Below are 13,744 nucleotides of genomic sequence, written 5' to 3'. Positions count from 1 at the left end.
TTTTGTACTGCCGCCTAGAACACGCACACACACACAGCTGGCCAGCAGTTCCTGAGACTGACATCACGTGAAACACATGCTGAGAGTTTCTGTTCTCTGTTCTTTCTTTTTTTGATGATGCATTAGTGGGTTTGGAAATCCTGGGTAGATGACTTTGTTCACTGATACCATTCTGGAGCTTCTCACATGTGAACTGTGGAGGGAGTGGGTCCGGCCTCCCTTTTCTTGGGCTGAGTGAGGAATGCTGAGTGTGCTAAGGCAACCGAGGTCAGACATTCACTTTAATCTTCCAGATTTTTGTAGAGCTAGTTTTGTCTTCCCATGTGCTCCTAGATGGGTCATTTAACCCTGTTTTGGGGGAGGGAGATGGTCGTTATCCATGATTTGCAGACAGGGAAAGGCCCAGTGACACCCTGGGCCAGGAGTACTTTGGCTGCCAAATTCCGTGTTCTTAGCACTAAATGTATTCAACAATTGCTCACCAAGCACATTGTTCTGAGAGCTCTGTGGTTAACATGAACTCATTTAATCCTCAAAGCGGTTGTGAGTGGTAAGAACTCCTGTTTTACAAGTGAGGAGATGGGCACAGAGAGGTTCCTTTGCCCAAGGTCACACACCTAGTTGGGGTTGAGTGGTGGATTCGAACGGGGCCCAAGCTGTTAACTACCACCTAACGCTGGACTGTCCCCTTTCTTTTTTTTTTAAAGCTTTTATTTATTTATTTGACAGAGAGACAGACAGCGAGAGAGGGAACATAAGCAGGGGGAGTGGGAGAGGAAGAAGCAGGCTCCCAGCGGAGAAGCCTGATGTGGGGCTCAATCCCAGAACGCTTGGATCACGCCCTGAGCTGAAGGCAGACGCTTAACGACTGAGCCACCCAAGCGCCCCTGGACTGTCCCCTTTCTATCCTTTACTGCTTCCTCAGGGATGCCTCCTCAGTCTCCTCTGTACTCTGGTCTCCCCTCCATCAAGCCTCAGGGTGGTGGATGGGGTGGACTTCCAGGCCAAGCAGCACACGGTCCGCCTGAGGTGGTCGGCTGGGCGGGGGAAGCCCCCCCCCCCAGAAAGATTTCAGAGGAGGTGCCGCTCTTAGAAGATACTGGCTGATTTCTCCGGTTCCTCCTAAAGCAAGGAGAACTTTCAGGGGTCTCTGTGTCCTGTTTCTCCTCCTTCTCATGTAGGTCCTCAGGCCACGTTTGCCTGGTCAAGTCATCTGCTGGTGTGGTTCATGTGTACGTGGCTGCTCTCCCTGAAGAGCCATGATCCTCCCGGGATGCAAAGCTTGTAGAAATACTGAATGCAGGCCCTGCAGGGAGGCAGTGTGCTTGTGGGAACAGCTGCTGCTCACACCAGGACACCACTTCTCTGGCTTGGCCTTGGCACTTCTGCCTCTGCCTTGTCCCGCAGCCTTTCCTCCACTTCCTGCTCCTGGTTCCCGAGAACCACTGTTCCGCCTTCCCTCCATGAGTCTTCCCTCCACCAGTCTCTTGGCCTTTGCCGTTGTTAAATAACAAATATTCAAGTAAATTTTAAAGATCTAATTGGCCTTATTGAATGGTTCATGATCAGGCAGCATCCTGTCTAGGAAGTAGAAAGGAGTTTGTTTTTTTTTTTTTATCAAGAGTTACATTTTTTTAATGATTTTTTTATTATATTATGTTAGTCACCATACAGTACATCCCCGGATTCCGATGTGAAGTTCGATGATTCATTAGTTGCGTGTAACACCCAGTGCACCATGCAATACGTGCCCTCCTTACTACCCATCACCAGTCTTTCCCATTCCCCTACCCCCCTCCCCTCTGAAGTCTTCAGTTTGTTTCTCATAGTCCATAGTCTCTCATGTTTCATTCCCCCTTCTGATTACCCCCCCTTTCTTTATCCCTTTCTTCCCCTACCGATCATCCTAGTTCTTATGTTCCATAGATGAGAGAAATCATATGATAATTGTCCTTCTCTGCTTGACTTATTTCACTTAGCATTATCTCCTCCAGTGCCGTCCATGTTGCAGCAAATGTTGAGAATTCGTTCTTTCTGATAGCTGAGTAATATTCCGTTGTATATATGGACAACATCTTCTTAATCCAGTCATCTGTTGAAGGGCATCTCGGTTCCTTCCACGATTTAGCTATTGTGGACAATGCTGCTATGAACATTGGGGTGCATATGGCCCTTCTCTTCACTACATCTGTATCTTTGGGGTAAACACCCAGTAGTGCAATGGCTGGGTCATAGGGTAGCTCAATTTTTAACTTTTTAAGGGACCTCCAAACTGTTTTCCAGAGTGGTTGTTCCAACTTGCATTCCCACCAACAATGTAGGAGGGATCCAGAAAGGGAAGGTTTTTAAAGGCAGGACAAGGAAGTCATAAACAGAAAAAAATTGTTATTTTGGGTAAGGTCACCTCCCTTTGGGGAATAAAGGGGTCTTAGGTGGATTACCTCATCAGTGCTGACTAGGAAATTCCAAACTGGTTAAAACTACATTCCTGGGGAAGATTGAAACTGCAATCCGGTTAGGTGTGAAGTTCTGTTTGGTCCCATGGGTTTAGCCCAAGTGACTCCATTTTGGATCTATTATTTCTTTTTCACAGTCTTCTCTCTTTTCTGGATCACCCTGGTGGAGTCTCACTTGTGAGGTGAGTCACCTTCGGTGCGGACAAATGGTTGGAGTCCTTGACCATGCTCTCCCCGAGCTGACCCACCTGGGTGAGCTAGGAATCCTGTCAGGGCTGAGGGGCAAGGGCTAGGAGGGGGACATGGGGACCAGGGTACAGTAGGGGACCGAGGGTGGGAGCAGGGGCTGAGACTGGGGCCCTGGCTGGGCTGTGTTTAATGTTAGATAAAATGCCCTTTTAAAATGAAAAGTAGGGGCACCTGGGTGGCTCAGTCGGTTGGGTGGCTGCCTTTGGCTCAGGTCAGGATCCCAGGGTCCTGGGATCGAGCCCCACATTGGGCTCCTTGCTTAGCAGGGAGCCTGCTTCTCCCTTGCCTGCAGCTCCCCCTGCTTGTGCTCTCTCCCTCCCTTTCCCTTTGTGTCAAATAAATAAATAAAATCTTTAAAAAATAATAAAAAACAATGAAAAGTATAATTTACTTTTTTCTTATTACAAAAGCAATACATGTTCACTTTAGAAAATCAGGAAGCAGATAATAATAAAAACATTCACACTTCCACATTCCCCTCATCTCTGTTTATACCTACCAGGTTTCTTTCTTGCATAAATAAATAAAACATTTATTTGTCAATAAAATGCATGAAGTTACAGAAATATTTATTTGGCTTTGTATGAGTTGAACACTTAAAACTCTACACATTGTTTCATAACCATGTCAAATATTTACCTTCACCTTGATTTTCCTCATTTACCCTCTTTCTTCATAATCTTCAACAAATACTGGGTTTCAGGCTTCCTGACAAGATTTCTGTAGAGATCAGTGGTTTGTGTCCAGTGGGGCCCTTGAACCTCCATCTGTTGTCCCATCCACCCTCTGTCTAACCTGGGCAAGTCAGAGTTTATACTTGGAGCAGAGAGGAGGGGAGGGGGGAGCCCCACCTCTTTTGTTCTGAGGCACAGAGACCAGGCCTGTCATATGAAGGACCTACTCTAGACCCAGCTCTCTCACTGCCTTTATGTCGGACACTGGACCTGCCATTTGTCCTGCCAGAGCCTCTTCATGTGAGGCAGGGACAATAGTGCCTCCCTTTGGGGTGGTTGTGAAGGCAACCATCCAAGTCCTCGAGAAATCCCTATTTTTGGTGCTCTCTTTGTCCCGGTTTCATTTTTGATCCCACCTTACGGTGGGAGGAAGCAGAGTGGGTACAAGCATAGCCGTTGAGAGAAAGGGGCCTGGGTGGGTGGTCCTGAGGCTGGTACTCTCCATCCCACTGTCCCTTCAGCTTACTTGAAATCTGGCTCTTTATACCAAAACGGTAAGACAGGATGTTGAATTAGATTCAGCTGCGTACAGCAGCAAGCTCTCGTCACAGTGTCTTATGTAAGTGAGAGCTAGGTGGTACAGGCTCCAGGACAACTCCTGCGTCTTCTGTCTCTCTGTCTCACTCCTTAGCAGGAAGCTTCCGTCCTAGATGTTACTGTTTGGCTGTGGGAGCTCTGGCCATACTGCTCACATTTGAGGCAGGAACAAAGAGAAAGGAAGAAGGGCAAAAGGTGAATTCCTGCTGCCACTGCTCCCTTCCTGGAAGCCGGCAAACAGCCTGATTATAACTCCCTGGCCGGAACCGGGTCACACAGACATACCAGTCTGCTGAAAAAGTAACTGTTCAGCAGAAGCAGATCATGATTCCTCTGACTAAGGAAGAAGGCAGTGATTGTGTGGGAAGTTCCAGGACCTCTGGCCCACAGTGGGCCAGGGAGACTGAACTTGTGACAGTGACAGAGAGGATTTGAGAGGGCAGGATGGTGGGGAGATTTTGAGGAGTGCATTAGGAACCCTGACCTGGAGAGGGGCAGAGTTTAAGCCTCATCTGGCCCTAATCCTAGTGGACCCTGTGAGAAGCACGGCCAATGTGCTTTCCCAGGGTCACACGTGACAACTGAAATTCTTAAAGGCCACTTAACCCCAGAAATGCTTATTGACAAGGGAGCAGATTATTTTTTCCGTAAGTGTTTTTTTATGAAAAGATTTATTTATTAGAGAGAGAGACAGAGAGGGAGAGCACAAACAGCGGGGGGCGGGGAGGGACAGAGTGAGAGAATCCACAAGCATATCCCCCCACTGAGCACGGAGACTTAGGCAGGGCTCCGTCCCAGGACCCTGAGATCATGACCTGAGCTGAAACCAGGAGTCAGCTGCCCGACCAGCTGAGCCACCCAGGTGCCCACTGTTTTTGACAGTGTATACCCCACGTCCTTCCTAGACTCTCTGCCTGCTGGTGCACTGTTGTGGGAGACCGCCAGGAAAAGTCAGGGCCTGGCACCTTCTGACTGATACCCATTTGATGTTATTATTCCTTCCTTTTTTTTTTTTTTTTTTGATGTTATTCCTAGTGTTCTTTCTTTCTAAGGGAAGGAGAAGGGACTCATTCTTGTGACCATTGCCTAAGCCACGTACCCAAGGATGTGTTTGCCTTTTCCCAGGAAATGCCCCGCACACCTGTATTAAAAAGCAGAGGAACTTTATCTGACGGGGTGTCAGTCTGGCAGCTGGAATAGAGACCCAACATGATCCTGGCCTAAATAAGATGGTCTGTTTCTCACTTGCTCAAAGATCCAAGTGGGTGGTGTTTCTGGGCCAGCACATCCACACCCAGCAGAGACTCAGTCTTTCATGTGTCATCCTGATATCTTCAACACACGGATCCCAGCCCCCGGTCAAAATGGTGTCCTGGCTCCAGTCAGGAAGGAGGAAAAGAGGAGAGGACAAGCCTCTTCTGTTTTAGAACGAAACCCAGAATTTGTACAGAAGACATTCCCTCCCCAGCTTTCAGGGGAGACTGAGGAAATGGAGCAGCAGCTCTGTGTTCAGCTAAAACTTCTCCCACCCTGTGGGTCAGCCTTCACAGGGTACAGGCAATATAGCAGAACCTGTCAGAAACCTCTCCTTGAAGGTAGCGTCTGCTTATTATCTTTAAAGTTTCTGTTTAGGGAAAGGGAGAAGCCCCTCAGCCCGACATGGGGTAGGCGAGTGGAGATCAGGCCTCACCAGAGTCCTCAATGCCCCCCTGGACAAAGACAACAGGAGCAACACACTGTGGGACCAGCCAGCTCAGCCTGCATGAAGCCATGCAGTGGGACTGGGGTTAGATCATGAAAAGGGACCCAGCTTCTGCCTGGTTTGCTGGGCTGCTCAAGCTGGGAGCCTGGAGCTGTGCAGAGCTGCCATGTGAGAAGTCTAATGACCCTGAGACCATCTTGCTGGAGAGGCCGCAGCCATGTGAGTGAGCCATCTTGCATATCGAGCCAGCCGATATCTGAGTGCAACTGCATGGGACATCCCAAGTGACAACTGCCCAGGTGAGCCCTTCCTGAATTTATGACCTGCAAACTGAAACGGTTGTTGTATGATGCTACGTTTTGGGGTAATTTGATAAGTGACAATAGTACCTGGTATTCTGTGTTCTGTCATGGAAATGTTAGAAGATTTTATGTAATCAGAAGGGAATGTTTGAACAAATACTTCAAGAATAAGAATTTTAAAGATTTACTCATCAACACCTAAGAGTAAGGGTATTTGAGAGACTGGTTCTAATATTTAGGTAGACGTGGTCCTTGCATTTATAGATTTTTTCTCTTTTTTTCTCCCAGAACTTTTCTCAGTTTTATGTTCAAGATATTCCCCCAAGTTTTATTACACAGTGTCAAACGCACAGAGAAGTTGAAAGACTAGTGCCAAGAAGACTCATATTTCTTCTACTGAGATGATACAACAATTAATATTTTTCCATATGGCAAATACCTATAATTTTCTGTACTATTTGACTAGAAATTTGAAGAACAAATTTTATTTTCAAATAACTTTTTTCCTGATCAAAGTAATATATGCTCATAGTACAGCTCTGGTAAAATGTACAAAAATAAATAGAAAATAAAACAGCCCTTCTCCAAAATAAACTCTTCTAGATCTGAAAAAGAGAAAGAAAAAAGGAAAGAAAACAGTTTACCCCTAACCCAACTGACTTGATTCCTTGGTTTGGGGAACAAGTTGCGTATCTGAATTCCGTCTTCCTTGGGCGGGGTGCCCTCTACTGACAGCGGGGTGAATTGTCAAATAGTGGGATTCTCATTTACCTAGTCTCTTGTGGGTTTTTGCTTGAATTGAATCCCCAGATTCCTTATTCAGGGATGAATCAAGAAAGTTGAGTTTTTGATAAAGAAAGGGAGTAATCAGAAGGGGGAATGAAGCATGAGAGACTATGGACTCTGAGAAACAAACTGAGGGCTTCAGAGGGGAGGGGGGTGGGGGATTGGGATAGACTGGTGATGGGTAGTAAGGAGGGCACATATTGCATGGAGCACTGGGTGTTATACACAACTAAGGAATCATCAAACTTTACATCAAAAACCAGGGATGTACTGTATGGTGACTAACATAATATAATAAAAATATTTTTAAAAAATTAATAATAGGAAATAAATTGTTAATTTTGATTTTTAAAAAAAGTTGAGTTTTTGAAACCACAGAGCATATCCTTATGGACCCCAGCCTGGGGATTTTCCCAGGGTCTTGGGCGAGGCCTGACCTCAAACAGCTGGTCTGACCTTCCTGATCTGGCTATGTTGCCCCTGTGAATGGTGGACACGGGCTCCAGTCCGGGCCTGGCAGTTCTCCACCCCAGAAGGACCCGTATGTGTGGCTCCGAACACCTATCTTCCCCCACGGAACTAATGACCCTGATTTTTCTTAGATCCTTTTTCTGTTTCTTCCTTTGGTTTATCCTCCTCATCCCTTTTTCTCTAAACACGTCTTGTTTACATTTCCCACCTTCTGGGGCCACTGGCGTGAATTCATTTCACTTTTCTTCTTTTTTCCACCAACTTATGCCTCATTGAAAATTAGCATATTCAAGTATTCACATTTATATAGCAAGGTTTCTTGAATTATTTAAATTCAATTTAGTTAACATTTAGTGTGTTGTTGGTTTCAGAGGTAGAATTTAGTGATTCTTCAGTTGCATATAACACCCAGTGCTCATTCCATCAAGTGCCCTCCTTAATGCCCATCCCCCAGTTACCCCATCCCTTCACCCCTCTCCCCTCCAGCTACCCTCAGTTTGTTCCCTATAGTTAAGAGTCTCTTATGGTTTGCCTCCTTCTCTGTTTTTATATTACTGTATTTTTCCTTCCCTTCCCCTATGTTCCTCTGTTTTGTTCTTAAATTCCACGTATGAGTGAAATCATATGGTATTTGTCTTTCTCTGACTGACATATTTCACTTAACATCATACCCTCTAGCTCCATCCATGTTGTTGCAAATGGCAAGATTTCGTTCTTTTTGATGGCTAAGTAATATTCCACTGTGTACACAAACCACATATTTTTTATTCATTCAGCTGTCGATGGACATCTGGGCTCTTTGCATAGTTTGGCTATTGTGGACTTTACTGCTATAAACATTGTTCCAAATAGCTATCACATTGAGCTCACATTTAATTACCTTTTCGTCTGCCTTCATCCCATGTTAGGAACTGAAGTGATTTTACAGTTAAGGTAAATGAATAAAGTAATTAAAAAATTTCAAGGTTTACTGTCATACTCTTTCCACCAGGGGAAATTCAAGGGATAGTTTGGCTTTGTGATAAGAGTGTGGTGCGTGGAGTGAAGGAGGGAGGGAGAGGCATTTGAAGATCTCAAAAACTGAAAGCATCAATATAGAGTGGGCAGAAGTCCAACAGAGGGGTAGGACTACATCACTCTGACATTTTGGCCCATACTCCCCCCTTTGCCTCACTGTTTCTTCTTCAGACAGCTCCTTCCCAAGGGGCTCCAGAGCCGTGCTATGGAATGTGAAACTGTCCCAAACCCTTTGCTCTATCAGCCATCCAGAGAACCTGATGTAATGTCTAGAAGAGATGTCTCATACAGTGCTCTTCACTTTAGCTAACCTGGATCTGCTCTCACCTTCCCCCCACTAGCAGGTGGTGAGCCTTCTTAAATACCTGACCTTTGCCACTGCCCACGACGTCAGACCAATTTTCAGTGGGTCCCAGACAACTGCCCTGACCCAGGCCAAACACGTAGAAATGAAAATGAGCTCCATCTAGACAGGTCTCGGATCCGTCATTAAAATTAAATTTTGTCATTCAAATATGCCTTTAAGAAAGTGAAAAAAAGGGGCGCCTGGGTGGCACAGCGGTTAGGCGTCTGCCTTCGGCTCAGGGCGTGATCCTGGCGTTATGGGATCGAGCCCCACATCAGGCTCTTCCTCTGGGAGCCTGCGTCTTCCTCTCCCACTTCCCCTGCTTGTGTTCCCTCTCTCGCTGGCTGTCTCTATCTCTGTCAAATAAATAAATTTAAAAAAATCTTTAATAAAAAAAAAAAGAAAGTGAAAAAAAAGTCACGAGCTGTGAAATAATCATTGTAATATATATAATTGACAAGGGTTTATAACAAAGGATAAAGAACTTTTACAGATCCAGAAAATATAGTCAAACATTTTTATTCAGTAGAAAAAGGGCAAAAGACATGATATGCGATTCTGAAAAGAGGAAAAGCCTTTAGCCTATAAATAAATATATGAAGCAAACCCTAATTTCTATTAATCGGGAAAATGAAAACCACATTATGAGAATTTTATAGCCACTTCATTGATCAAAATTAAGATATTTGACATTACCAAACATAGAAGTAGATCCATTGTTGGGGATTAAGCGAGTGTAATTTAGAGTAACCACTGGGAAAACAACTTGAGATGACTTTGGTTGGTTGAATATTTGCACACTTTAACCCTCATGAATAGAGCCTGGAAAATTCTTGCACATGAGCCGCAGGAGACGTGTGCAAGTATGTCCAAATCAACATTGTTCATTGCAGCAAAAAATTGAAAACACTAAGATGCCCATTTGTGGGTGCAGATAACATAAATTATGGTGTAGCCACACCATGAAATAGTAGTGCTAGGAAAAGGAAGTGCCCCACAATTAATGGTGGCAACCTTGCTAAGTCTTGGTAACAACGGTGAGTGAAAAAAGTCCTAGAAAAAAATGTACAGTATAATACCATTTGTAGAAGGATTATATACAAGCAAAACTGAACAATGTTGGTTAGGCATAATCTCTGTGAACCTCCCTCCCTACTTATCTGTGATGCAAGGGGATTAAAAATAAAAATGCAGAATAGCACTTACCACCAGTGGGGATGTGTGGGGACAGGATGATGCAGAAAATAGGGTCAGGGTGCAGTCGAGAGATATAAATTATTATATATATGTAGTTCTTGTGTCAGAGTGTTCATTATATTATAAATACATAAACTAATTCACACATAAATAAAACATGATGTGGGATTCTATTGTGTTTTTTGATAATTTTTTATTTAATTTTTTATTATGTTATGTTAGTCACCATACAGTACATCCTTAGTTTTTGATGTAGTGCTCCATGATTCATTGTTTGCATATAACACCCAGTGCTCCATGCAATACATGCCCTCCTTACTACCCATCACTGGGCTAACCCATCCCTCACCCCCCCGCTCCCCTCTAAACCCCTCACTTTTGGGATTCTATTATTAAAGATGAAGAGGAGAATGGATATAGAAGGTGAACCAGCAGGTGACTCTTGGATTTCTTTCAGGTGTAACTAAACAGAAGGAGGTGCCATTTAGAGTTACAGAAAAAATTTGAGAAATGAATTGTGAGTGTGAGGATAATGAGTTCACCTTTGAACATTTTATTCTGAGTTGCCCGCATGACATCCAGTGAGCAGTCTAATCTGTGGGTCAAGATCTCAGAGGAGAGGTCTAGGATGGAAAAATAAATTTATAGGTCAAAAATTATGGGTTGTGGTTGCAACGTTTGGAACTCAGACATGGATGAAGGCAAGCTTTCTCATACAATGATTGGCCATTTGGATATCCTCTTTTGGAAATTGTTCTCAAGTATTTGCCCATTTTAAAAAATGGGGTGTTTGTCTTTTGATTTGCAAATCTTTAAAAAACATAATTCTGGTTATAACATCTTTTTGTTTATATCTACTGCACATATATTTTCTCAGTCTGTGCCTTCCTTTTTATTCTCTCAGTGGTGTTTTTTGATAAACAAATGTTCTTTTTTTTTCTCTTTGAGTTTTTATTTAAATTCTAGGAAGGTAACATATAGTATAATATTGGTTTCAGGAGTAGAATTCAACATACAACACCCATTGCTTATCACAAGAGCCCCCCTAGCCCATCTAGCCCAACCCTCACCCACCTTGTCCATCAATCCTCAGATTGTTCTCTATTGTTGAGAGTCACTTATGGTTTGTTTTCCTCTCTTTTTTCTTTCTTTTCCCCCTTTCCCATATATTCATCTGTTTTCTTTCTTAAATTCCACATATGAGTGAAATCATGTGGTATTTGTCTTTCTCTGACTGACTTATTTTACTTAGCATAAAATTCTCTAGCTCCATCCATGTCATTGAAAATGGAAAGATTTCATTTCTTCTGATGGCTGAGTAATATTCCATTGCATATATCTACCACATTTTCTTTATCCATTCATCCATCGATGGACATCTGGACTCTTTCCATAATTTGGCTATTATTGATAATGCTGCTATAAACATCGGGGTGCATGTGCCCCTTAAAATCACTGTTTGTATCCTTCAGATAAATACTTAGTAGTGCAATTGCTGGGTTGTAGGTAGCTCTATTTTTAACTTTTTGAGGAACCTCCATACTGTTTTCCAGAGTAGCTACACCAGCTTACATTCCCACCAACAGTACGAGAGGGTTCCCCTTTCTCAGCATCCTCGCCAACACCTGTTGCTTCCCATGTTGTTAATTTTAGCCATTCTGACAGGCGTGAGATGGTATCTCATCGTGGTTTTGATTTGCATTTCCCTGATGATGAGTGTCTGTCAGCCGTCTGGATGTCTTCTTTGAAAAATGTCTATTCATCTCTTCTGCCCATTTCTTAACTGGATTCTTTGTTTTTTGGGTGTTGAGTTTTGTTTTGTTTTGTTTCAAAAAAGGAAACATCAAATTTAAAGGAAAAAAATAAGAAATTGTCTGAGAAAACAACAGAGCAAATTAATTCCTGAAAAAAAGAGTTCTGTGTCTTGGTAATCATATTTATTTATTTATTTATTTATTTATTTATTTATTTATTTTTAATGTTTTTTTAAATTATATTATGTTAGTCACCATACAGTACACCCCTGGTTTCTGATATAAAGTGCGATGATTCATTAGTTGCGTATAACACCCAGTGCACCATGCAATACGTGCCCTCCTTACTACCCATCACCAGCCTATCCCACTCCCCCACCACCTCCCCTCTGAAGCCCTCAGTTTGTTTCTCAGAGTCCATAGTCTCTCATGCTTCATTCCCCTTTCTGATTACCCCCCCTTTCTTTATCCCTTTCTTCCCCTACTGATCTTCCTAGTTCTTATGTTCCATAGATGAGAGAAATCATATGATAATTGTCTTTCTCTGCTTGACTTATTTCACTTAGCATTATCTCCTCCAGTGCCGTCCATGTTGCAGCAAATGTTGAGAATTCGTTCTTTCTGATAGCTGAGTAATATTCCATTGTATATATGGACCACAGCTTCTTAATCCAGTCATCTGTTGAAGGGCATCTCGGCTCCTTCCATGATTTGGCTATTGTGGACAATGCAGCTATGAACATTGGGGTGCATATGGCCCTTCTCTTTACTACGTCTGTATCTTTGGGGTAAACACCCAGTAGTGCAATGGCTGGGTCATAGGGTAGTTCAATTTTTAACTTTTTAAGGGACCTCCACACTGTTTTCCAGAGTGGCTGTACCAACTTGCATTCCCACCAACAATGTAGGAGGGATCCCCTTTCTCCACATCCTCTCCAGCAATTGTTGTTTCTTGCCTTGTCAATTTTTGCCATTCTAACTGGCGTAAGGTGGTATCTTAGTGTCGTTTTGATTTGAATTTCCCTGATGGCTAATGATTTTGAACAGTTGGGAAAAAATTGAAATGCCCTTCAGATTAAGAATTTTTGAGTTATCTGCAAATTAAGTCATTTCAGTAGTGGAAGAATCCTTGGTCATTTCTTATATCAAAATTTACACAGTTTTCTATTTTGAATGTCTTCTACTTTTAAAGAGGCAGTCATACAAAGTCTTCTATATTCCATACATGATAAATTCCTTGTTTCAGTCAACTCTTAATGGTGGGACAATTAGTACAACACCATCTCCCCAGACAAAAAGCATCAGAATATTGCATTTTGTTGATTTATACATCGTTTCGCATGTTTTCTCATCAGTTTCTATAGTGGTCATCATTTCCTCCACATCATATTTAAATGCTGATCATAAACACGTAATCTGGGGCGCCTGGGTGGCAAAGCGGTTAAGTGTCTGCCTTCGGCTCAGGGTGTGATCCTGGCGTTATTGGATCGAGCCCCACATCAGGCTGTTCTGCTATGAGCCTGCTTCTTCCTCTCCCACTCCCCCCGCTTGTGTTCCCTCTCTCGCTGGCTGTCTCTATCTCTGTTGAATAAATAAATAAAATCTTTAAAAAAAATAAAATAAACACGTAATCTGCTTTGAAGCTCTCTCATTTCTCATTTTCACATAAATTCGCTCATCCATGCTGAGCCTGATGAGATCCAGGGACTCTTCTGCAGTGTTAGTAGTTTGTTGCTGGTCCATGTCATCCACCATGTTTCAAACCCTGCTTCCTTTCCCCTGGTGTTGATTTGATAAGTTCTTTATAGATTTTGGTTGCTAACCCTTTATCAGATATGTCATTTGCAAATATCTTCTCCAATTCCATTATCTGCCTTTAAGTTTTGTTGATAGTTTCCTTCACTGTGCAGAAGCTTTTTATCTTGATGAAGTCCAAATAGTACATTGTTGCTTTTCTTCCCCTTGCCTCTGGAGATGTGTCTAGTAAGAAGTTGCTCCAGTGAAAGTCAAAGAGGTTATTACCCACCTGTATCTTTGGGGGTAAATACCTAGTAGTGCAATTGCTGGGTTGTAGTGTAGTTTTTTTTTTTAATGTCTTGAGGAAACTCCGTCCTGTTTTGCAGAGTGGCTATACCAGCTTGCATTCCCACCAACAGTAGAAGAGGGTTCCCCTTTCTCCACATCCTCACCAAT

At 43.1% G+C, this 13,744-nt stretch overlaps 1 pseudogene; it reads right to left on the bottom strand.

Moving 5' to 3' along the window:
* Positions 1 to 12,793: 12,793 nt before the first annotated feature.
* Positions 12,794 to 13,306, bottom strand: LOC109488492 (annotated as a pseudogene).
* Positions 13,307 to 13,744: the final 438 nt, after the last annotated feature.

This window comes from Ailuropoda melanoleuca, chromosome 3 (genome assembly GCF_002007445.2).
Source record: "Ailuropoda melanoleuca isolate Jingjing chromosome 3, ASM200744v2, whole genome shotgun sequence".
Lineage (NCBI taxonomy): Eukaryota > Metazoa > Chordata > Mammalia > Carnivora > Ursidae > Ailuropoda > Ailuropoda melanoleuca.
The sequence above is the reverse complement of the archived record's forward strand: the minus strand, read 5'-3'. Positions and strand labels throughout refer to the sequence as shown.